This window comes from Lepidochelys olivacea (assembly GCF_965140295.1).
Source record: "Lepidochelys olivacea isolate rLepOli2 genome assembly, chromosome: 14".
NCBI classification, from domain to species: Eukaryota; Metazoa; Chordata; order Testudines; family Cheloniidae; genus Lepidochelys; species Lepidochelys olivacea.
This window is the reverse complement of record NC_140424.1, coordinates 5,766,675-5,789,180: the sequence shown is the minus strand read 5'-3', so window position 1 is coordinate 5,789,180 and position 22,506 is coordinate 5,766,675. Positions and strand designations below refer to the sequence as shown.

Genomic DNA, 22,506 nt, shown 5'->3' with positions numbered 1-22,506 from the left:
TGAACGGGAGTACTTCGGGGTAGGAAGCATGATCTGATAGGAGAGAGAATCTGGCCCAAGCGAAGGAAGAAGTCTGAATCTGGCCCATAAGAAGGAGAAAAGTAAATGTGGAATGACATTAATTTTCAAGTTTCAGAGTAACAGCCCTGTTAGTCTGTATTCGCAAAAAGAAAAGGAGGACTTGTGGCACCTTGAGACTAACCAATTTATTTGAGCATAAGCTTTCGTGAGCTACAGCTCACTTCATCTCAGATAAATTGGTTAGTCTCTAAGGTGCCACAAGTACTCCTTTTCTTTTTATTAATTTTCAAGAAGCTCACGGATTTAGCTTGTTCCTAGTCTGTTCATGAAATAAGTATAAAGACAATTGCAGAGTTGCGACCAACAAAATGGCACCTGTTGTAAAGTAGCTGAACTCAGATGTTGCAATCCGCCGAGAGGTTACAAAATCAGAACAGGTTCTCTGGAAGAGTGTGAGACTTGGCAAAAGGATAAGGAACTTTCCATCTATTCAAACATACCCTAGGGCTGTACAGGCTAAAGTGCCTTATTATTTGTCAGGTGCTTGATATTTGAGACGAGTCAGTCTATTTCCTGGTGTTTTTGTGCAATCTGGCAGTTCAACAAAGCACGTGAGCATGTGCTGAACGTTAAGCAGGGAGGCCTAGCTACTAAAATACACACAGACAATGGGACGTCACACCTGTTCCACATGATTTGCTGGACGGACGGCGCAGCAGAACGCCAAGGAACGGAGGGGTTATTCAGAACTTGAATTTCCATCCTGACCCTTAAGCGTGTCATTCCTCCGGGTCAGTGGAGAGACAACAGAAGGGCATTGTGGGGAATTTTGCACTGCTGCTGCCTGGACTGTACTAGGTTTGTGAGGAACAATTAACGCTTTGTGCTCGTAGGCCCTGTGTACATTAGGGAATTTTAGAAAAGCATTCCCACTGGTGCAAGCCCCAGCTCAGTGTTACCAGTGGGTGCCATAGTATGGACAATAAGAACGGCCCGACGGGGTCAGACCAAAGGTCCATCCAGCCCAGGGTCCCGTCTTCCGACAGTGCCCAGGGCCAGGTGCCCCAGAGGGAATGAACAGAACAGGGAATCGTTGAGTGATCCAGCCCCTGTCGCCCATTCCCAGCTTCTGGCAAACAGAGGCTGGGGACACCATCCCTGCCCATCCTGGCTAATAGCTCCCTTAATGCATGGCCTTTTATATTGCTGCTGAAGAAGTGGAATTCACACAGCGTTAAAACCACAAGCATGGAAGGTGACATTCTCCAGCACCATTAATTCATCGTGGCTCATTGGCATTCATTTGACTAATAGGAGGAGAAAATTAAACAACTCCTTCTTTACATGTGTCAAGTGTCTCACATCTCACATGCTCTGCAGCCCATAATTCCATTGGATAATAGCATTTTGCAGGGTGAAATATTAAAATAAAATAATACCACTCCAAAATGTCAGGGTTTCTTTTACAGGAAATCTATTGATGTTAAAATAAATAGAATTATATTCATTTTCATTTTTTTAAATGAAAAGAGGATTTATCCAGTTTCTACAATATGCTTAAGGATTTATAGCACATGATCACATGCAGATTTATTAGGGGCATAAGGAGTTGGCATACGGCATCCTCTGGATAAAGCTGCTCAGTGCTGCTTTGTCTGGTCAATGAGGATTTTTCATCTTAATCATTATTCCTGGGACCATATGTGGCCCTGCATTTTACAGAGCTGTTTTAGTTTTATTACATAAAAGGGGTGGGTGAGCACTTCTTGCTGGTACATTTTGCTAGAGACAGCGGGAAGAATGATCTTGTAGTGAAGTCATTGGGCTGTGACTCTCTACAGCTGGGTTCAAAAACTATTGCACTAACAATTTTGCAAAATGTTTTCATTGTTCATCACAATGTTCCAGCTGAAAGCACTCTCATTCTTAAGGTGAAAGCATTACAGAGAAAACAAGGAGCAAAAGAACCTACACACATGCTAAAAAGCTTACCAGGGGTCACTCAGCTCCAACCTTGGGGCCCAGTAGCTATCAATCATTCATAACCCACAACTGGGTTCTCCCTGTGGTTACCAGTTCATAACTGTGTCAAATTCAGAATCAGAACAACCATGAATAGTTCAGTCTTTCTTCTATGCAGCTTGGGCCTTTGATCTTGGCCTCACATAACAAGTGATCAGCAGACAATGGCTCTCTCCTCTGGGTGTAGTTTCAAAAGGCTGGGTTTTTGTATAACTGGAGGTGGGGAATTTGCATTTACCTCCCCATAGATCTTCCCCAAGAAAACCACTTAACACTTTTTGTTCCCAAAGTCCATTCTTGTCTGGCACATTGTTCAATACTGTCCTTTGACCCCTCAGGTCTCACATCTGTCTCATCTCCCCCCTTGAAAGGTTACATAAAATTCAGGACAACAATAATACATAAACCATTCATTTAATGTAACAGATCCCCAAAACACTTAATTCACGAGGGTCTCCCCAACTTAATTTTATGTAAGTAAATTGCCATATCTTTCCCACCTCCCTCCAAAAGAAGTGGGTGTAACTAGGGTGATTGACTGGCATCATAATGGAACCCATTGACTTATTTCATGGAAAGGATCATAGAATCATAGAATATCAGGGTTGGAAGGGACCTTAGGAGGTCATCTAGTCCAACCCCCTGCTCAAAGCAGGACCAATCCCCAACTAAATCATCCCAGCCAGGGCTTTGTCAAGCCTGACCTTAAAAACCTCTAAGGAAGGAGATTCCACCACCTCCCTAGATAACGCATTCCAGTGTTTCACCACCCTCCTAGTGAAAAAGTTTTTCCTAATAGCCAACCTAAACCTCCCCCACTGCAACTTGAGACCATTTCTCCTCGTTCTGTCATCTGCTACTACTGAGGACAGTCTAGATCCATCCTCTTTGGAATCCCCTTTCAGGTAGTTGAAAGCAGCTATCAAATCCCCCCTCATTCTTCTCTTCCACAGACTAAACAATCCCAGTTCCCTCAGCCTCTCCTCATAAATCATGTGTTCCAGTCCCTTAATCATTTTTGTTGCCCTCCTCTGGACGTTCTCCAATTTTTCCACATCCTTCTTGTAGTGTGGGGCCCAAAACGGGACACAGTACTCCAGATGAGGCCTCACCAATGTCGAACAGAGGGGAACAATCACATCCCTCGATCTGCTGGCAATGCCCCTACTTATACATCCCAAAATGCCACTGGCCTTCTTGGCAACAAGGGCACACTGTTGATTCATATCCAAGTTTCTCATCCACTGTAACCCCTAGGTCCTTTTCTGCAGAACTGCTGCCGAGCCATTCGGTCCCTAGTCTGTAGCGGTGCATGGGATTCTTCTGTCCTAAGTACAGGACTCTGCACTTGTCCTTGTTGAACCTCATCAGATTTCTTTTGGCCCAATCCTCTAACTTTTCTAGGTCCCTCTGTATCCTATCCCTACCCTCCAGCGTATCTACCGCTCCTCCCAATTTAGTGTCATCTGCAAACTTGCTGAGGGTGTAATCCACACCATCCTCCAGATCATTAATGAAGATATTGAACAAAACCAGCCCCAGGACTGACCCTTGAGGCACTCCACTTGATACCGGCTGCCAGCTAGACATGGAGCCATTGATCACTACCCATTGAGCCTGACAATCTAGCCAGCTTTCTATCCACCTCATAGTCCATTCATCCAGCCCATACTTCTTTAACTTGCTGGCAAGAATACTGTGGGAGACCATGTCAAAGGCTTTGCTAAAGTCAAGAAACAACACGTCCACTGCTTTCCCCTCATCCACAGAGCCAGTTATCTTGTCATAGAAGGCAATTAGATTAGTCAGGCATGACTTGCCCTTGGTGAATCCATGCTGACTGTTCCTGATCACTTTCCTCTCCTCTAAGTGCTTCAGAATTGATTCCTTGAGGACCTGCTCCATGATTTTTCCAGGGACTGAGGTGAGGCTGACTGGCCTGTAGTTCCCCAGATCCTCCTTCTTCCCTTTTTTAAAGATGGGCACTACATTAGCCTTTTTCCAGTCGTCTGGGACCTCCCCCGTTCGCCACGAGTTTTCAAAGATAATGGCCAATGGCTCTGCAATCACAGCCGCCAATTCCTTTAGCACTCTCGGATACAGCGCATCCAGTCCCATGGACTTGTGCTCGTCCAGCTTTTCTAAATAGTCCCGAACCACTTCTTTCTCCACAGAGGGCTGGTCACCTCCTCCCCATGCTGTGCTGCCCAGTGCAGTAGTCTGGGAGCTGACCTTGTTCATGAAGACAGAGGCAAAAAAAGCATTGAGTACATTAGCTTTTTCCACATCCTGTGTCACTAGGTTGCCTCCCTCATTCAGTAAGGGGCCCACACATTCCTTGACTTTCTTCTTGTTGCTAACATACCTGAAGAAACCCTTCTTGTTACTCTTAACATTTCTTGCTAGCTGCAACTCCAGGTGTGATTTGGCCTTCCTGATTTCACTCCTGCATGCCCAAGCAATATTTTTGTACTCTTCCCTGGTCATTTGTCCAATCTTCCACTTCTTGTAAGCTTCTTTTTTGTGTTTAAGATCAGCAAGGATTTCACTGTTAAGCCAAGCTGGTCGTCTGCCATATTTACTATTCTTTCTACACATCGGGATGGTTTGTCCCTGTAACCTCAATAAGGATTCTTTAAAATACAGCCAGCTCTCCTGGCCTCCTTTCCCCCTCATGTTATTCTCCCAGGGGATCCTGTCCATCAGTTCCCTGAGGGAGTCAAAGTCTGCTTTTCTGAAGTCCAGGGTCCGTATTCTGCTGCTCTCCTTTTTTCTTTGTGTCAGGATCCTGAACTCGACCATCTCATGGTCACTGCCCCCCAGGTTCCCATCCACTTTTGCTTCCCCTACTAATTCTTCCCGGTTTGTGAGCAGCAGGTCAAGAAGAGCTTTGCCGCTAGCTGGTTCCTCCAGCACTTGCACCAGGAAATTATCCCCTACACTTTCCAAAAACTTCCTGGATTGTCTGTGCACTGCTGTATTGCTCTCCCAGCAGATATCAGGGTGATTGAACCAGGGCCTGTGATCTAGTAACTTCCGTTAGTTGCCGGAAGAAAGCCTCGTCCACCTCATCCCCCTGGTCCGGTGGTCTATAGCAGACTCCCACCATGACATCACCCTTTTTGCTCACACTTCTAAACTTAATCCAGAGACTCTCAGGTTTTTCTGCAGTTTCATAGAGGAGCTCTGAGCAGTCATACTGCTCCCTTACATACAATGCAACTCCCCCACCTTTTCTGCCCTGCCTGTCCTTCCTGAACAGTTTATATCCATCCATGACAGTACTCCAGTCATGTGAGTTATCCCACCAAGTCTCTGTTATTCCAATCACATCATAATTCGTTGATGTGCCAGGACTTCCAGTTCTCCCTGCTTGTTTCCCAGGCTTCTTGCATTTGTGTATAGGCACTTGAGATAACTTGCTGTTTGTCCTGCTTTCTTAGTATGAGGCAGGAGCCCTCCCCTCTCACACTCTCCTGCTCATGCTTCCTCCTGGTATCCCAAGTCCCCACTTACCTCAGGGCTTTGGTCTCCTTCCCCCGGTGAACCTAGTTTAAAGCCCTCCACACTAGGTTAGCCCCTGGATGGCGAAGGTTTATTCCCTGGATGCCAATTCTGCCATGATCTTTCATAATTTCGCATTTCAACTGTTCAGATAATAAGCATTCTGGTAGCAAGCCAGCATATAGCCTTCAGAAGTCCATACTGAGTGGTTTGACATCTGTCTGTGGAACCTATGGGACAGAGCTCTGACATGCCCTTTCTTATGCCTGGTACCCCAAAACCTTTGGCTGAGAACTTGAGACCTGGTCCTCCCACTCCCATCTGGTTTCTAGGGACTGTGTGTGGTGTCCCTGCATCCTTCAAGGGGTTGGCTGCATCAGTGATGGGTTGAGGTTCTCCATCACAAGCAGCATTTTTTGGACCAAAGGGAGAAATAAGGTAAAGCTGGCTCCCCGTGAAGCAGCTCTCAACCAGGCACTACTTTTAACAGCAGAGGGTTTGGGCAAGAGAGATTATTTAAACCTCCCTGTAGCGGGGCAGTCACCCTGCTCTGGCTCAACAAGGGTTAAAAGCCAGCCCGTGGAGAGGGCTGGGGCTGAGAGCCAATCAGAAAAGGCCAGGAGGCAGCCAATCAGGGCCAGGCTGGGCCCTATAAAAGATCTGCTGAGCCAGAAGGTAGGGAGTCTCTCTCTAGCTGTGGAGAGAGAAGGACCTGGCAGAATACATACGCCATTCACTTAAGTTTACATATCTTTGTTGTCCATTTCTCCCAAGGATGACAGGAGAGGGAACAAAGGGCACTCATTGGAGTCAATGAAAAGATGGGCTTCAATGAGCCCTGGGTTAAATCCCATTGACCTTGCAAATTCTCCCCTCTGTTGGCAATTGATTCATCTCTCATTGTGCCACAGGAGTTGGATCAGCTTTTGGTTTTCTTGAGAGGAATTGGTCTCTTGAGATGTCAGATAGTGAAGTTTATCAAACCATTTCATACCAGTCAGAGCTTGGCAAGTCTACGAAAGCTCTGGAGCAATGGAAAATAGGAAAATCAAACACAGATTAGAACGGGCCAACTCAACTGTATTCTGCAATCTAGTCTTGTGAATTGTATATATTTACCTTTTAATAATGATCCCTGCCAAGCACACAGGCCTGGCTTGATAACACCTGTTTAAGGAGATAGTATTTATATTTTGAACATGAGTAGCAGGCACTTATTAGGAGGCACCATACATTTTTATGAGACTTCATTTGATAACCCAAATCAATTTCCATCACTAAGCAAACAAAGCCTTATATTATTCTTATATTCTGAAACATAAAGTAAATAACACACAAAGCAGCAAACTGCAGATAAGATTAAATCACAAGCTTTTTGAAAGTCATTCTAATCTACAGCGTACAAAATTCTGGCACAGGGATGAATGATAATGACTTTCCAGAATCACATGATCTTGATCTCCAAAATTATGCTCCGTTATCCTTAGGGAGCTCAGGCTCTTTTCCACGACTAGTTTTTATCTATCATGTTTAACCTGTAGAGGGGTGTGTGTGAGTATGACTGGAAAACTTTTGTCCCCTTTGACACGCTCAGAGAACCACGTTTTTAAAGTAGAGATTATATATATTAAAAAAAAATCTTACTCTGCTCTGCATAATACTGCACTTTGTCAAACACAAAGACACAGAAGTTGCCAAATTAAAATAAGGAACTCTATTGGAGACCTGGAGAAATCCAGTCCTTTAAATAAACTTCTCCATTAGAATTTAGGATTCTTTTTTAAAATAAGACACTGTATTCCTTTTCATGCCTTTTAGACAGGGTTTTCCTTCTGGCCACATGTGAATATATTCCAAATAAAAATAAATTCAGAGAAAATGAGAATTATATCTAGGTCTTAATTTTCAACTGGGCCTTAGCTGGCTTCCATTTTTGCAGGATAAATTTTGCTCCTGGAAATAATCATACTCATATTTGTTGTGGGCACAGACAGACAGCTGAATATGCAACTTCTAATATTTCTTACTGTGATAAACTGTGGGCACGAAAAAGCAGGATCAACTAATTATTCGCTGTCACAAAAAATTACACCTATAGAAATGGCGGCTGACTTGATACTCAACAGGAAAATCTGAAGCTCCTTTGAATGTTAGAAGTCCATTTTCCAGCTATCTACATATTAAGAAGAAATTAAGGTGCCAATCCTGATGTGCTTCAACGGGAGTTTTGCCCCAAATGCAGGACTGGGTCCCCAAACTACACAGTTTGTTCAACTTAGTCACTGTCTGCAGTGAATCCCATTAGATAAAGGGGAGAAAACATAATCAACATTTTTATAACAAAGACATTTCTTAACTAATATTAACAGGATGAAGAAAAAGAAAAAGATTTTATTTTATTTTACATAGGATCTTTCACAAGTGACAAAAGAAATGGCTAGTATGGCCATGTCACTATAAAAAAATATAATTTGGGACATTTTCCCCATTTTATTTCTGCAGCAAGCTGCATTTGCTGCTAGGATTAAAGATGTTTAATTGAAGATCAGAAGACCCACTAGCATATTTGTTTTCAGGTACAAAACCATACAAAACTTATATCTGGAAAAAGTTTTTTCTTCTTCTCAGATTTAGAAGAATAAGATACTCCTGATTACGATGAAGGAACAACACAAAGCAATAAACAGCCTAACAAAATGGACTTTGCTTGTGTGTTTAAGATTAAGGCTAAAGCAGGTGTGTTTTAAAACTAACAATAAGTGACATTAACTAGGATGAGATGCTTGCAGAATTTTCTTATTATCAGCTTGTTGTTTCATCTTCAAGGTCACACTGCTCCAGGCTGAAAAGAGACCTACATTTTCTGAACAATCCTGTGTTTTATTTGTCTTTGCTCACGCAGGGCTTTTGTGGTGCTGAATGGATAGCGCCCACTCAAACACAACACTTAGGTCCCTCTCTTTATCTTAATGAGGCCCAGTATAAGAGTAACTGAACTTTGTGCTTGTTAAACAATAATGACTATTCAGCCTATTAAACGGCGCCAGAGGGATGAAAACAGAATACATCTCTATTCGTACCGATCCTGACATTCAGCTCTGTCTTTCAGATGACATGCAAAACTGATATCCTGAGCACATGTGGCCAATAAAGCTTCCAGGCAATTTTCTGAAAGAAAAGTTGTTAAAACAGTCCCCCCAGTCCAAAGTCCATCTTGGGTAACTGCATTCTGCTGACCTCAGTCCCTGTCACTCAGTTTAATTTATTATCATATTAATTATTATTGATTATGTATATTATAGTAGTGCTTAAGGGCACCAATCCTGGATTGGGGTCCCATTGTACAACTGTACAAACATGTAGCAATGACATGGTCCCCAGCCCAGATTGCTTACAATCTAATTAGCAGCCTAACTTTCTACCCTAAACTGCTGAATGGTGATATTGGATACAGTTAAACAACTGCCGCATTCCACCAAAGAGGCAGCAGATAAAGTGAACTCCATTTGTGGTTTATATTTTAGATTGTAAAGTTTGTGACTAAGCTTTGGAATGAAAGGTGCTGAAGAATGCTGTTATTATGAATGTTCAGCCATGCAAAATAATAACCTCAGTGTAAAGAACTAAATTGTGGCTAACCCTAGTGTGGGAGTATGGGAAGGGAAGCATAGGTCCTCCTGAGTTTAAGGGCTCCTGCTGACTAGCACCCCCAACAATACGGATCACTCAAAAGGTGTGCGTGGGGGCAGGGGGAGAGCATGTCTCTGCTCAAGTACTCTCTGGTTAGTGGAGTTGGCTGGATGCAGAAGGAGCATACACTGAAGTCCTTGAAGAAGTGTAGAAGCTGCAGTCCCCTCTGTGCACTGGTGAGCTCTGGAAGATGCTGGGGGAGATGTCAGAGCACAACTCCCATGGAAAGTCAACATGACTTGTGCTCCTTAGCTCCCTTGGGCACATTGAAGAAAATCTCCCCCATGTCTCCCTGAGAACTGATGCCTCTTGGGACCCCAGGAGTTGGCTATGGGGTTTGTCAGGGTTGGCTTCTGTCTGTTTATCAGATATCACATTTGAATTCTCTTCCCAACAATTAAATGTTTCTAATGTACTGTTCCTGAGCAGGTGCTAAACCCAGACTGACCTGTGTCAGCTGATAGAGCGATACAGGATATAAAATACAAAACTACAGGAAGTGGGGAGGAGGGTTCCAGTGTCAATTTACTAGAATAAACCCAAATCCTCAATAGTGGCTGAATTTATTCAAACAATTCCATTGTCTTTCCAAGGCTAATGCAAATGAATACTGAGTTAGCAAAGTGAATTAAGAGGGATTCCATGTCAATGAACATATATAATGTCCCAGCCCAGGAGAGTAACATTTAATTGACGAGTGGCTTTATGTCTACAGAGTATTTATAACAAAGAGTCAAGGTCAGCTTTACATGGTTGTACTATCTAGCTGCTTGGTTGTTTGAGAAAGCTGTTGCTTTGCAGGCAAGAAAGAATAAGAGTAAATTCATTACGCTGTGACACATTTCTTTATCCCCTGAATAAAGCCAACTTGATAGCCACAAAGTTGTCATCTGTATTTAGATACATACATTAATTTACTCAAGTATAACATAGATGCTGGGTTTTTTTAAAGCAGATATTTTAAAGCAGTTATTGTTCAACTTCTTAGCCATCTGATGTTAAGAGAGATTAACTATTAATACTGTTTGGTAAGCTATGTAAAATGAATAAGGGGTCAACCTATATCTCATATAAATCATTAGGTGTCTTTCTACTGATTTCAATCAGACCTGGATTTAAGTATCCCCATTACGGTAACACAGGGATCGGCAACCTTTGGCATGCAGCCTGTCAGGGAAATCTGCTGGCGGGCCGGGCCGGTTTGTTTACCTGCAGCATTGGCAGGTTCGGCTGATTGCAGCTCCCACTGGCTGAAGTTCACTGCTCCAGGCCAATGGGGGCTGTGGGAAGCGGTGAGGACTGAGGGATGTGCTGGCCGCCGCTTCCCGCAGCCCCCATTGGCCTGGAACGGCGAACCCTGGCCAATGGGAGTTGCAATCGGCCAAACCTGCGGATGCTGTAGGCAAACAAACCGGCCCGGCCCGCCAGCAGATTTCCCTGACAGGCTGTGTGCCAAAGGTTGCTGACCCCCGCGGTAATATAGGAGCACCTCAGAAATATTAATTAATTGTATCCTCACAAAATACCTTGGAGATAGAGTTATGCTATTATTCCTATTTTACAGCAGGGGAATAGAGAATGGGAGCTTGCTCAATGTCCTACTGTGGTTCAGCCAATGTTTGAACCCAGCTCACACCAGTCCCAGTCCAGTCCCTTAACCAATTCTAGTCTTATTTCCATAGAAAGGTTCATTAAGGCAGTGGAAATAGCATGCGGCAGGTCAAGTGCAAGACCCTGCAGGAGAAGGGCCTGGGACTACAAGGGTGGTAGGCGTCTACATCACCACCAGAAGCTCAGGCAAGGGTCCTCCTGCGGGTCCCTGTGAAGCTAGGCACTGCAGGAAGTATCGTCCAGCAGGGCCTGAGTGGCGGTCTGTTGCAGCCCACTGGTTGGGCTGTGCTGGTATATAACCCAGGAAGCTTTCACAAGGAGAAGTCTGAGCAATGATGCAGACCACCTGCTTGCTTGCACTCCAGATCTTGTCTTGCTGCACACCCTAGACCCCAGCTCCTGATCCCAATTCATCCCTGACTCCACTACTCAGCTCCTGACTGCAACTTGGTAACTGATCCATGTCCGCTGCCCACGGCCCAGCACTGAGCAGTAACGTGGGGTGCTCTTGGAGAACAAGCTGGTGGTGGAAGTCTGATGTACAAGATACATTAAAAAGAACAAAAGAATTATTCAAAGAGGTTGAGGAAGCAGATCATGATAACGAGATACTCAAAAGTGCATACAGAGGGACAAGGTGGGTGAGGTGAAATCTTTTATTGGGCCAACCTCTGTTGGTAGAAGAGACAAGCTTTTGAGCTACAGAGAGCTCTTCTTCATGTCTGTGGAAGGTATTTAAAGTGTCACAGCTAAATACAAAGTGGACCAGATTGCTTAGCATAAGTAGTTAATGCATATTCTAAGAGATTGAAGTGCCATGAGAGAAGTTAAATCCGAAGAAAGAATTTGTGCACTGGGGAAGTACACTTAGTGCCCTCTGAGAGAGAGCTGGAGAACTGAAAAGAAGAACTGAATATGCAGGGGTGGCAGTGAAATGGCAGCAGGAGTATTGTGGGACTAATAATTAAGTAACAAACTGAAAGGAGAAGTGTGCTTGCATATGTGTTTGTTCTGCCCTGCTCTATGCTTTGGAAAGAGTGGGTCTTAGGGAGATGGAAGAAAGGAAGATACAGGTAGTAGAAAACAATGCAATGAGAGAATGGCAGCCAAGCAGATGGTAGACAGAATGCACATGGAAGAAATGAGGTGTAAGAAGAAGTTTGGACTTTCAGTGATAGGTAGGCTGAAGAGTGCAGGTTTGAGGTGAGCTGGGCATGTGATAAGAATGGGAGAAGAATGACCAGCAAAGGAAGCATGGGAGGAAGAAGACAGCAAGAAAGAACATGAAAGACTGAGGATATGACGGAAAGACTCTATCAAGAGAAGTTGGATGAGAAAAGGACTGGAACTCCAAGACCTACAAACTGATGTCATTGACAAGAAGGAATGGGGAAGGACTGTGAGCACCTCAGACACCATGTAAACAGGAAAAGGAGTCGAGAAGTGAAGTGTTCCATAGAAACCACACCCACAGCTGGCACTATTCATAGAGAGTGTATCTGAAAATGGAATTACTTTCATATTTATATTTAGGCTCATAGCTATTAAGACTACAGGAGAGAGGGAGCTGGATTACAACTGCTTTGTTTGCAAAACTTACTTCCACTGTCTTTAAACTTTTTTTAAGGAATCAAATGTGCCCATTTTTAATGTACTCTTTCTTTGTAAATATGAACTAAGAACATTAGGCTAGTCTGACCCTGGGTCTCCTTGGAAGAACAGTAGATGGGAATGCAAAAAACCCAATATTCTTACATGTCAAATCTAAGTCCAGGTGCTGCACAAGCCCATTTCCTCCCTTCAGTGTTTTATTTTTTCCCAGGCCTATAATTCCCCCATGGGAAACTAGGAGAAATGTTAATTTTTTTTCTTTTATTAAAGTAACAGCTCTGGTGATTTAAACAATCAAGCACATGTTCTTACGCTGTCTGCACCTTCTGCTCTCCATAAATGGTGATGTGGGCAAGAAAGTAAGGAAATGACATTAACCTTTTCCATCTGATAAATAAGGGCTCTATTCAGCTGCAATAATCCGGGCTCTATTCAGCTGCAATAATCTACATCCTTCCCCAGAGATCCAGTTAATTTTAAATGAACTGCGCCCTTAGGTATTAAATTATTTCCACACTGGCTGGCAGATTTCTTGGTGAATTATTCAAGTCCAGGACTGCAGTAGTCTCCCTATGCAACAGTGGATGAGGAAACTGGCCTTCTAGATTTCCTAGTAACCTGATTGTCCTGCTGGTAGGGCTAAGGGATTCATCAGGCCCCCACAGGATTTATGACCAGCAGCTGTGCCCATTGAAGACAACAGGAGCAGGACTGGCTCAATGATCCATTTGATAGCACGCCTTGCTGTCCTGGTCTACAGCGAATTCTTCCCCCTTGGCAACCATGATACACCCTCAGTTTATGGAAAGTAAGGGGAAAAGGAAGCCTGGAATGGGTGGAAAGTGAAAGTGTTTGTGGGTGTGGCCTGTTTACAAGCCATCCATAAATGCAGATTTAGGTGTACAGATGTCCTTGTGTTAAGGAAACAGTTATTTTCAAGACAAGTGGCAGCGAGAGGATGGATGTGGGGCAATGACTCATCACTGCTACACTCTCCCTGCAACATGCTCGTTAAGGCTAAAATGTACCAGAAAAGATGGGATCCAACTTTTTTTTTTTCTTGCAACATATAGATTGCTCTGGTCAGGCTGGTGCCTGCTCAGACAGACAAACGATGAACAGCAAAAGAAAGAGAAAGGGCTATATGCATTTGTATATATATATATATATATATATATATATATATGAAGGCTGGGATTTTCAAAGGCGCTTAAGGGTGTTAGGCATGATAGATTTCCAATTCCCATTTATTTTCAACTGGATTTTCAAACACTACTGGGTTCCTTTGAAAAATCACAGCCTTAATGCAATTCTTGTACATGTAGCTAGGGCCTGATCCAAAGCCCATTGAAATGAAAGGGACTCTTACCCTTGACTTTAAAGGACTGTGGATTAGGCCCCTAGATCACTGGACATGGGCATTAAAAACAAATATATAAAACAAACTAATTATGTGGTCTAAACCAAGGTTTCAAGCACTCTGCAGCCTTTCCACTGCTAGAATGATCTATACCCTGTGGGTGAATTATTAGATTGCATTGAATTTACTAGAAAACAGGAGAAACATTTAGGTATAAATAAGAATTCATACCTCAGTGTGTCATTTACGTTATTTACAGATTGATTTTAAAATCTCACAGCAACTTTGTTTTCAAAGAATGCTGAGCCAGATTCTCAGCTGGTATAATTGGCAAGGAGCAGTCAATGGAGCCATGTAAGGATCTGGCCCTCTATGTAAATCCTATAGTGTCAGGGTTGACTGAGCATCCAGACCTGTAATTAACGAAGCATATTGTCTCCTTTCATATCTATATTCGAAATCATGGCAGAACAGGAGACTGCAAACATCCTACCAACTTTGGAACACTTTCTCATGTCAGTGTCTTGCTAAGCATTGGTGCATTAAACTGTGATTCATTATCACTTAACCTTGGAGCTGGTCGCAACCAGTTCTGTCTGAATTCAGTTATCTTGTTCTCCACCAGAAAGATTTCCAAGCATTTGTGTTATCTCCCTTAGCATCTAAAGCAGGGACACTGACCACAATTCAGAACAGTTTCCGATGGCAAAAAATACAGGGAAAAATGCATATGATGACAGGAATGGAAATAAAACCTTGAAGAAGCAGAAGAAGGAGGATGTATATTAAAGTTACTTATCTGGTGAAAAATGGAGCTGAATTGCCTGTCAGATATAGTGCTGTATTGATTTTATGCATGACACAGTAAGTTCATATAGACTCTAGTTCCTAATGATGACATTAAATAGAATAGTCTTTTTTCTCCGAAGTATCTAATCATTTGTGGCTTTATTGATCTGCTGCTTACCCATAACACACACTGTATACCGTAATGTAAATCGTAGGGCCAGAGCCTCACCTGATGTAAATTGAAGTCAATTAAGCTACACTAATTTAAAAGAGCTAAGGCGCTGACCCTTAAAAAAGAATATATGCACAGCATCTATTGTTCAAAAGTTCATGATCAGAGTTTATGCAGAGATATGTAAAGTCTTACTCTGCAATGTTTTTACAGCGAGGCGGAGGGAAAGGAAAAAAAGAGACAGAGAATAAAGTTTGTGGCCAGGTCATGGAAACTGTAAAGTTTCATGCCACATAATGTCGTCTTAATAAAGCACACAAATATCACAGTATGAAAGATACCTGCTGTTCAGTTCTTTTGATGACTCACGCTTGAGAACAGTTGCACTTAGGCTTAGGAACTTAGGGTTTCCTTGTTAAAAACTATTAGTTGGGTTTTAGAACAAATGTTATTATTACCAGTGACAGTCCAAGGAATTAAAACTCCACCAGCATGCAGAGAAGCATAGCACACACAGCAGTAGTGTCCAGTGGTGCAAGCAGCGGAAGCCAATGCATCTGAGCCCTGACCTGGATGGACTTTGCTGGGTAGAGAGGTTAATTTGGTTTCCACGCCCATTAGGGCTATGTAGTGACTGCTTAGAGACATAGCCCATGATGGGTTGAGTGACGATGTTCTCCACAGCCGTGGCAGTCCCCAGACGCATATACTGGTTGAATTAGCCACGATGCCTCTAGAGATGCTGTGGAGAAATAAGCCAGAGTGGGAAAGCAGTGCTTTGTACCACATAGGATTCCTTTTGCACTGACTCAGCTTTTCTGGCTGGCATGATAGGATGATGATAGCATGGTCTCAACTCCCTTTGGAAAGTGTAGAGCTAGCAGGAATGCTTTGGTTCAGAATTCAGGTGCCCTGGCTTTATATGCAGAAAACCAGTTGTTAGGGGCACTGGTGAGCTGTGGAGTTTTTATAGCATGTTGCAGGGGCCTCAGAAAGGAAAAGGTTGAGAACCCCCGCTCTGAAGCATCTGGTGTCAGCCATGTCAGAAGCAAGCCATTGGGCTAGCTGGAACTTGGGTCTGATCTAGGCTGGAAAATCCTATGTTCTTATGTTACTGTCTGTCCATTTGAGGAGGTTTATCCAGCTTGTCCTTCCCAAACAAGGAACAAAGCTAAGGTGAAGCATAATTGATAACGTGATTCCTTAAGTTAGGAGGGCAGATTGATAAGGATGTTTTTAGCTCACACCAGAGGAAACTGAAGGTTACAAACGGTGAGCAAAGTGGGCTGAAATGACCAGGAGGCTGAAGAATCAGTCTGTCCCAAAGTTTGGCTTATGTCTGGTTCTAGACAACCAATGTATTGGTTCTCTCAGGTGAGTAGAAAGGAGACTGGCAGTGGAGGACCCATATACTGATTCATTTCTGCTGGAAGAGGTGTGTGTGTGGGGAAGGGCCGGGGGGGGGGGGTTGTTGTTGACTCCCCTGTGCATCACAAGGCTCTGCTCTTTAGAGGTCCCCAAGAGCCCAGAAGACAAGGTGAACTGAGAAAGGAGCAAATATGCAGATCCACCAAGCAGCCTCCCCCCTTCTCAGTGTGTCCCCACATACTGAAGGTACAGCTACAGCCCTGATGCTGCAGCACCAGCTGTCAAACGGCTACCTTGCTGCTCTGAAGCCTGTTTGAGTGGGAGGGTCAGGGTATATCCCCTCTCAGGCCATTCCCTCACCTTCTCTGGGGCACCCTGTGTGCATTCAGCCTGACTGGATGGGGTCGGAAGAGTATTTCCCACAAAGACAATAGAGCTCTTTGTTTATCACACACTCAGAAGGGCTGGAAGGTAACATACAATGTCTTTCCTGACGGATGTGCTCTCTAAGAAGCATGGGATTTCCTTTCCTCCCCCTTTGTTTACTGTTTGCGCTTTGGCTACCAAGGCCTCCCTCTTGAAAACAACCTGTCTCTTGCATCGGCCACATCACAAAGTCTGGGGGTGGGGAGAAAGAGCAACAGCACAGCTCTCTAAGAAGGCAGAAGGAGTCAAATCCTGGAGCAGGGGTTCCCAAACTCTGGTCTGCGGAGCACTTGCTGACAATCTGTGTGGAGCAGCCTGATCACATGGGGCTGGCTCCTCCTCCTCCTTGTGCCCAGCGACTAAACTGCATTAAAAGGCACTAAAAATACATTACACACTTTCCTCAGGGAACTCTTCCTTGTAGCACTGTAGTGGCTGCTGGGACAGTATGAGATTGTGAAGCGCTGGAGCGGTGAGCGGTGTGAACACAAGTCAAAGGGAACGTGTCCCAAAGATCAGGAACGTGTCCCAAAGATGTTTGAGAACTTTTTCTTTCTGAGGCTTCCCCCTGCACATCTGCAAAAACCCCTCCATAGCCCAGCTATGCCGCAACACCTGTTTTTATGCATATAAAAGCCAGGGGTAGCAAGCAGGGCAATTTCCCAGAGCCCCACACCACAGGGGGTAGTGCAAAGTTCAGGCTTCGGCTTCAGCCCTGGGCTGCAGTCCCTTGCTGCAGGGCTTTGAGTTTCTGCACTGGGCCCTAGAGAGTCTAATGTCGGCCATGCTTGACTGCACCCCTGAAACTTGCTCGCGCCCCACAAGCGGGCCCCGGATCCCTGGTTGAGAACCACTGCCAAAGATAATCCCTCCACTAAAATGCGTCCCACGCGGTGACACGATAGCACAAGAGAGTTCTCCCATTTCCTCTTCATGGCAATCTTGTCTTCTGGATTCTTCCAGCTGCTGTCACCACCCAGTGAGGCATCCACCAGTGGGAGTGGTGACCCAGTGACAGGCCAAGAGCATTTATTTCATAGATGGTGCTTTTCAGAGAGTTACTAGAAGCTTTCCTATCTGAGGCAGAGCAGAGAGGTGGGCACTTTTACAGGGAGAGAGAGCAGAAGAAGAGAAAGCTGCAGTTTACCCATCAGAAAGACGTTTCTGCTGGTTAATTGCAATAAGAGAAGACCTCCCTCCCACCCCTCTTTTTCTCTGGCTTCTTTTATTCAGATGTCTCTTTTATGCTAGTTAGATATGGGCTCTGAGTTCCACTGGTTAAATCAAGTGTGACTTTGCTGGAGCCAATGGAATTACACTGATCTAAAAACAGTGTGAATGCAATATTACAGCTGGTAGCACGTGGGTGAATTGATACACCAATATGGAGCCTCATTGAAGTCAATGGGTTTCACTGTAGGTAGAGCAACATCTGTGTGCTGTCAGCTGCAGGGCTACGTACCATGGTGGTAGGTGCCTGGGGGCTTGTCTACATTACCCACTGGATCAACGGGCAGCGATTGATCTAGCGGGGGTCAATTTATCGTGTCTAGTCTAGACACGATAAATTGACCGCCGAGCGCTCTCCCATCGACTCCGGTACTCTACCAAGGCGAGAGGCACAGGAGAAAGCCTCAGTTGTCAACTTATCGCAGTGAAGACACCGTGGTAAGTAGATCTAAGTACGTCGACTTCAGCTACGTTATTCAGGTAGCTGAAGTTGCGTAACTTAGATCGATCCTGCCCCAGTGTAGACCAGGCCTGAGAAATGCCTTAGATCACTGACACTCTGACAGGTTCACCAGCCGCAAGAGACTCTTTAATGTGTCTCCTGCGACTCTTTGCCGTGCATGATATTAAAAAACTCTACGATTTAATTAGTAACCCATCTAACTTATTAACCAGTCAGGATGCGTTGACTATATTATTAACCAATTAAGTTATCACCTTGCACTAAGTTATTAACTTATTTGCTGCGAGAATAATAATAATAAATATTTCCCCTGTCCTGCTGTTTAAATATGAATAGTACTATAGTAAACGAAACAATGCATTCACACGACTGTGGCTCTTTTGGGTAATGTTGATGGCTAATTTGGCTCCTGAACCACTGAGATCTGAGTATCACTGCCTTAGATGGTGTAGCGGGGTGGCTACCCTGCTCCTAAAATAGAAGGGGTTAAAAGCAGCCCTGGAGAGGGCTGTGGCTGGGGATGGCTGATTGGGGAAGCAGCCGCAGCTGGGCCATGCCCCAATCAGGCCCCAGCTGGCCTGTATAAAAAGGCAGTGAGCCAGAGGCCCAAGGAGTCTCTCTCCAGGCTGGGAGAGAGCAGGGCCTGGCTGCCTGCCCGACAGGGTACTGGGAGTGAAGTAGGGCTGGGTAGGGCCAGAGGAGCAGGGGAGCTCCAGGCTGACAACTCCCCAGGCTGCAGGGCCTGGTCCAAGGCCCATAGAGGTACTGGGAGGCAGAGGAAGGCAGCAGGTCCGAACCCCCTTGCCTATGATGAGTGGCTTTTACACTGCAGTCTGCCCTAGGGAGCGGGGACTTGGTGATGACTGGCAGTACCCCAGACAGAGGCAAGGTGGGGATAGTGGGTTGGGGATTCCCCAGGAAGGGGAGACCCAGAGGCAGAGAGTGGGAGTACTGCCAGGGGGCAGAACCCCAGAGAAAGGGGCACCCAGGTCTGTGAGGGACAAGGGGGCCAGAGCTGTGCTCCATGCTGGAAAAGAGCTAATTCCCAACAACCAGCAGGAGGCACCACAGGGGTGAGTCGCCGCTCCTTTACAGATGGATAGGCCAAGTCCTTCACTTCTTTGCCTAGACTTCCGCATCTGTGAGATAGCCATAATAAAATAATAATAATAATAAAAATAACAACAACAACAATAAGAACTCCTTATTTCACATGGGGGCTGGGAAAATTCATTCACTAATGTTTGAAAAGATGTTTTGAGATTCTTCAGGGGAAGGGCAAATAAATTATCATCATCACCACCATCATCGTCACCCTGCAATAGCAAGCCAGTACATGCAGTCTACAGCTCATAAGAAATCCTACCATGAGAGACCTGAGTACTTAAGCATGAGCTTAACTTTAACTTCATTGTCTTCAATGGGCCTTAAGCTTAGGCTTTAGGTTAACCATGTGCTGAAGGGCTTTGATGATTCAGGGTCTAAGGAAACATTTTTGGTAATGGAACATATACATCTTCATTCAAGTTTCCAGTGGCTTATTCTGCAATAATAGCAATGGGTAAATACAGAAAAAAGAAATATTTTCCCTGGCTGTAACCATCAGCAAATGTTGTACATACCTAAGACTAGGTGAGGGCATGATTCAGTACTGATACTGAGAGAAGTGTGCCATTTCTGAAGTACTAATCTCAAGTCATGTAGCATGGCTTGTTCTGTAAAGTTTCCATCCAGGTAAGAGACCAGACTTGACCCTACTTTACTCATGTGATCTAATGAAACATGGCCCAAGTGAAGATAAACATGGTAAAAGAACAAATCTCATAAAACCATAGTGCTGTCTCAACCTACATTAAAAACAGTGATGGGAGAACTCAGGAAGTTCAGATGTTCAGTTCAGAGCCTCAACCAGCAGTCTGGATATTAACCCAAATTTTTTGGGGGGGGGGGTTGCACAACTGGATGGAACTTTTGCCAGGAAAAGTCTCTGGTGAGATTTCCAGTGCTTTCTGTTCTTGATTAGGTTGGGAGTATCACAAGAACAGCTTTTCTGGTGGTATTTTGTCACCTCCACTTTCTATTCTAAATATGGTGGCTCACTCAAAAATGGACCCTCTCTCTCTCACACACACACAAACACACACAGAGCTGCAAACAATTTCAGAGTGAACTTTAATTTATCAGATTGCAGAAAGGTGTGGTTCAGATTTTGTTTGATGGCGGATAAATGTTTAGGTTGTGCAAATCGACTTAAAAAGACAAAATGTTGGTGTGAGAAGGCTTGGGGTTGAGAATCAGATGTCACAATCAAGAGTGGAATCAAAATCCTTTGAACAGCCAGTGGAATGTGGCCCTATCTGTATAATAGGTCAAAGTGAAAAAAACAAACCAAAACAGTGCAATCGCAATTATCTGTGATTTACGGCTGCTATGTCTTTAAATCAACACTGTTCCTGCAGATTTGGCCCTTTGTGACAATCATTAAAATGAAAGTTACATGAAATGTGTATTGCGAAAATATTGTAAAACATCGTTGTTCATTCTGTTTTTCAAATTGAGCTGAGATACAGTATAGCTTGGCATGTTGTTAACAAGATCCTCCCAGTGGGTAAAATTCAACCTCTCTGCACAAAACCCAAACTCATTCACTTTGTGCTAAGAACAAGGCATGGTGCTGGGAACTAAGGCCCAGATTTTTAAAGGCATTTAAGCCTTGCTGCGCACAGTGTTCCAACACCTAATTGGTTTAGGGGCTTACGTTTCAGATTCAAAAGGGATTTAGGAGCCAAAATTAGGCTAATTTAGAAGCCAAAATGAGATTTAGGCTTCTACATCGGCAAGGCACTGTAATGCTGAACACTGCAATGCCTAAATTCCTTTAAAAATCTGTGTCTAAGGGCTTAATTCTGCAAGGAGCTCAGCACTCTGGCCACAGTGCAGCAAAAACTTAAGTACATGCTTAACTTTAACATTTGAGTAGCTCCCACTGATTTCCAGGGGACTGTTTTCATCTGCTAGGTTAATCATACATGTAAGGACTTTGCTGGATCAGGGGCAGAGTGTTCAGAACCATTGCAGGATTGAACCCTAAACTGATGATGGGGAGAGAAAAGAATCTAACTTCTAACCCATGGGCAGGGAATAAGATGGTTTTTCATCCCCTGCAGTCATTGTTCCAGTTCCCTAAGCAGGGTCTGGAGAATGTGTGATTGTGGAACTATTTGCAATGTCCTCTCCTTTTTATGCTGGCCAGAAGTATAACTGGATTAAAAAAAGAACAGGTTAAGTTCATGGAGGATACATCCATCAATGGCTATTAGCCAAGAAGGTCAGTGGTACAACTCCATGCTTGCGGCAACCTGAAATCTCTACCAGAAGCTGGGAGTGGAAGACAGGGTTGGATCACTTCATAATTGCCCTGTTCTGTATGCTCCCCCTGAAGCTTTGGTATGGGCTACTGTCGGAGACACCATATTGGACAAGATGGACCATGGTCTCACCTAATGTGGCAGCTCTTATGTTCTTATGAGGTATGGCAATGGTACAGAGCCCTACTCCATTGTATGCAAGGACTGTAGGGCTCTATCTACCTCATGATACCCTATTCTATCTACCAAAGAGGTTTACAGAAAATCCATCAACACAGAATTAAATTCTGGCACCACCAAAGTCAATGGGAGTTGTGCCATTGACTTAAATAAAGCCAAGATTTCACCCATAGCATCTAAGTGTACAGCACATCTGCCTTCTCCCTATGCCTCATTTCCACTGTGTTGGGATGTGTCGACAGTCCCTTCACCCTTGACATATACACCAGACATTTATACAATATTGGGGATGGGCTCATTCCAGAGCACTGAGATTCAAACCATCCCAATTCTGGAGGCAGTATATATCCAGAACAGCTTCCAGAGCTGCATATTGTGGCTTGACCCAACTGTAAATATCAATTCTTTATTATTGTTATTCTTCTTCTTCTTATGGTAGTTTAATCTTTTTTATCCCGCAAGATCCCCAGATGCTTCACAAACTAAATAAATGCAGCTACTTCTCGGGTGCAGTGCATGATACACAAGAATGGGGGAAGGAAATGCTTTTGCCTAAGAACAGCAGGGAAAACTCTATGCTCTTTTAAAAACCCTCTTAAAGTACCAATACAAACCAGGCAGCAGGGGCTTTGAGGTCCTTGTGGAGAAATTAGGTTTTCAGTTGTATCTACACCTGAAGCACAAAAGGCTG

General features: G+C 44.2%; 1 protein-coding gene across 1 annotated transcript in view; it reads left to right on the top strand.

The window, feature by feature from the left end:
- KCNJ16 (potassium inwardly rectifying channel subfamily J member 16) overlaps positions 1-22,506 on the top strand; it is a 48,648-nt gene that overhangs the window by 3,238 nt on the left and 22,904 nt on the right. The gene's annotated exons all lie outside the window — the stretch shown is intronic.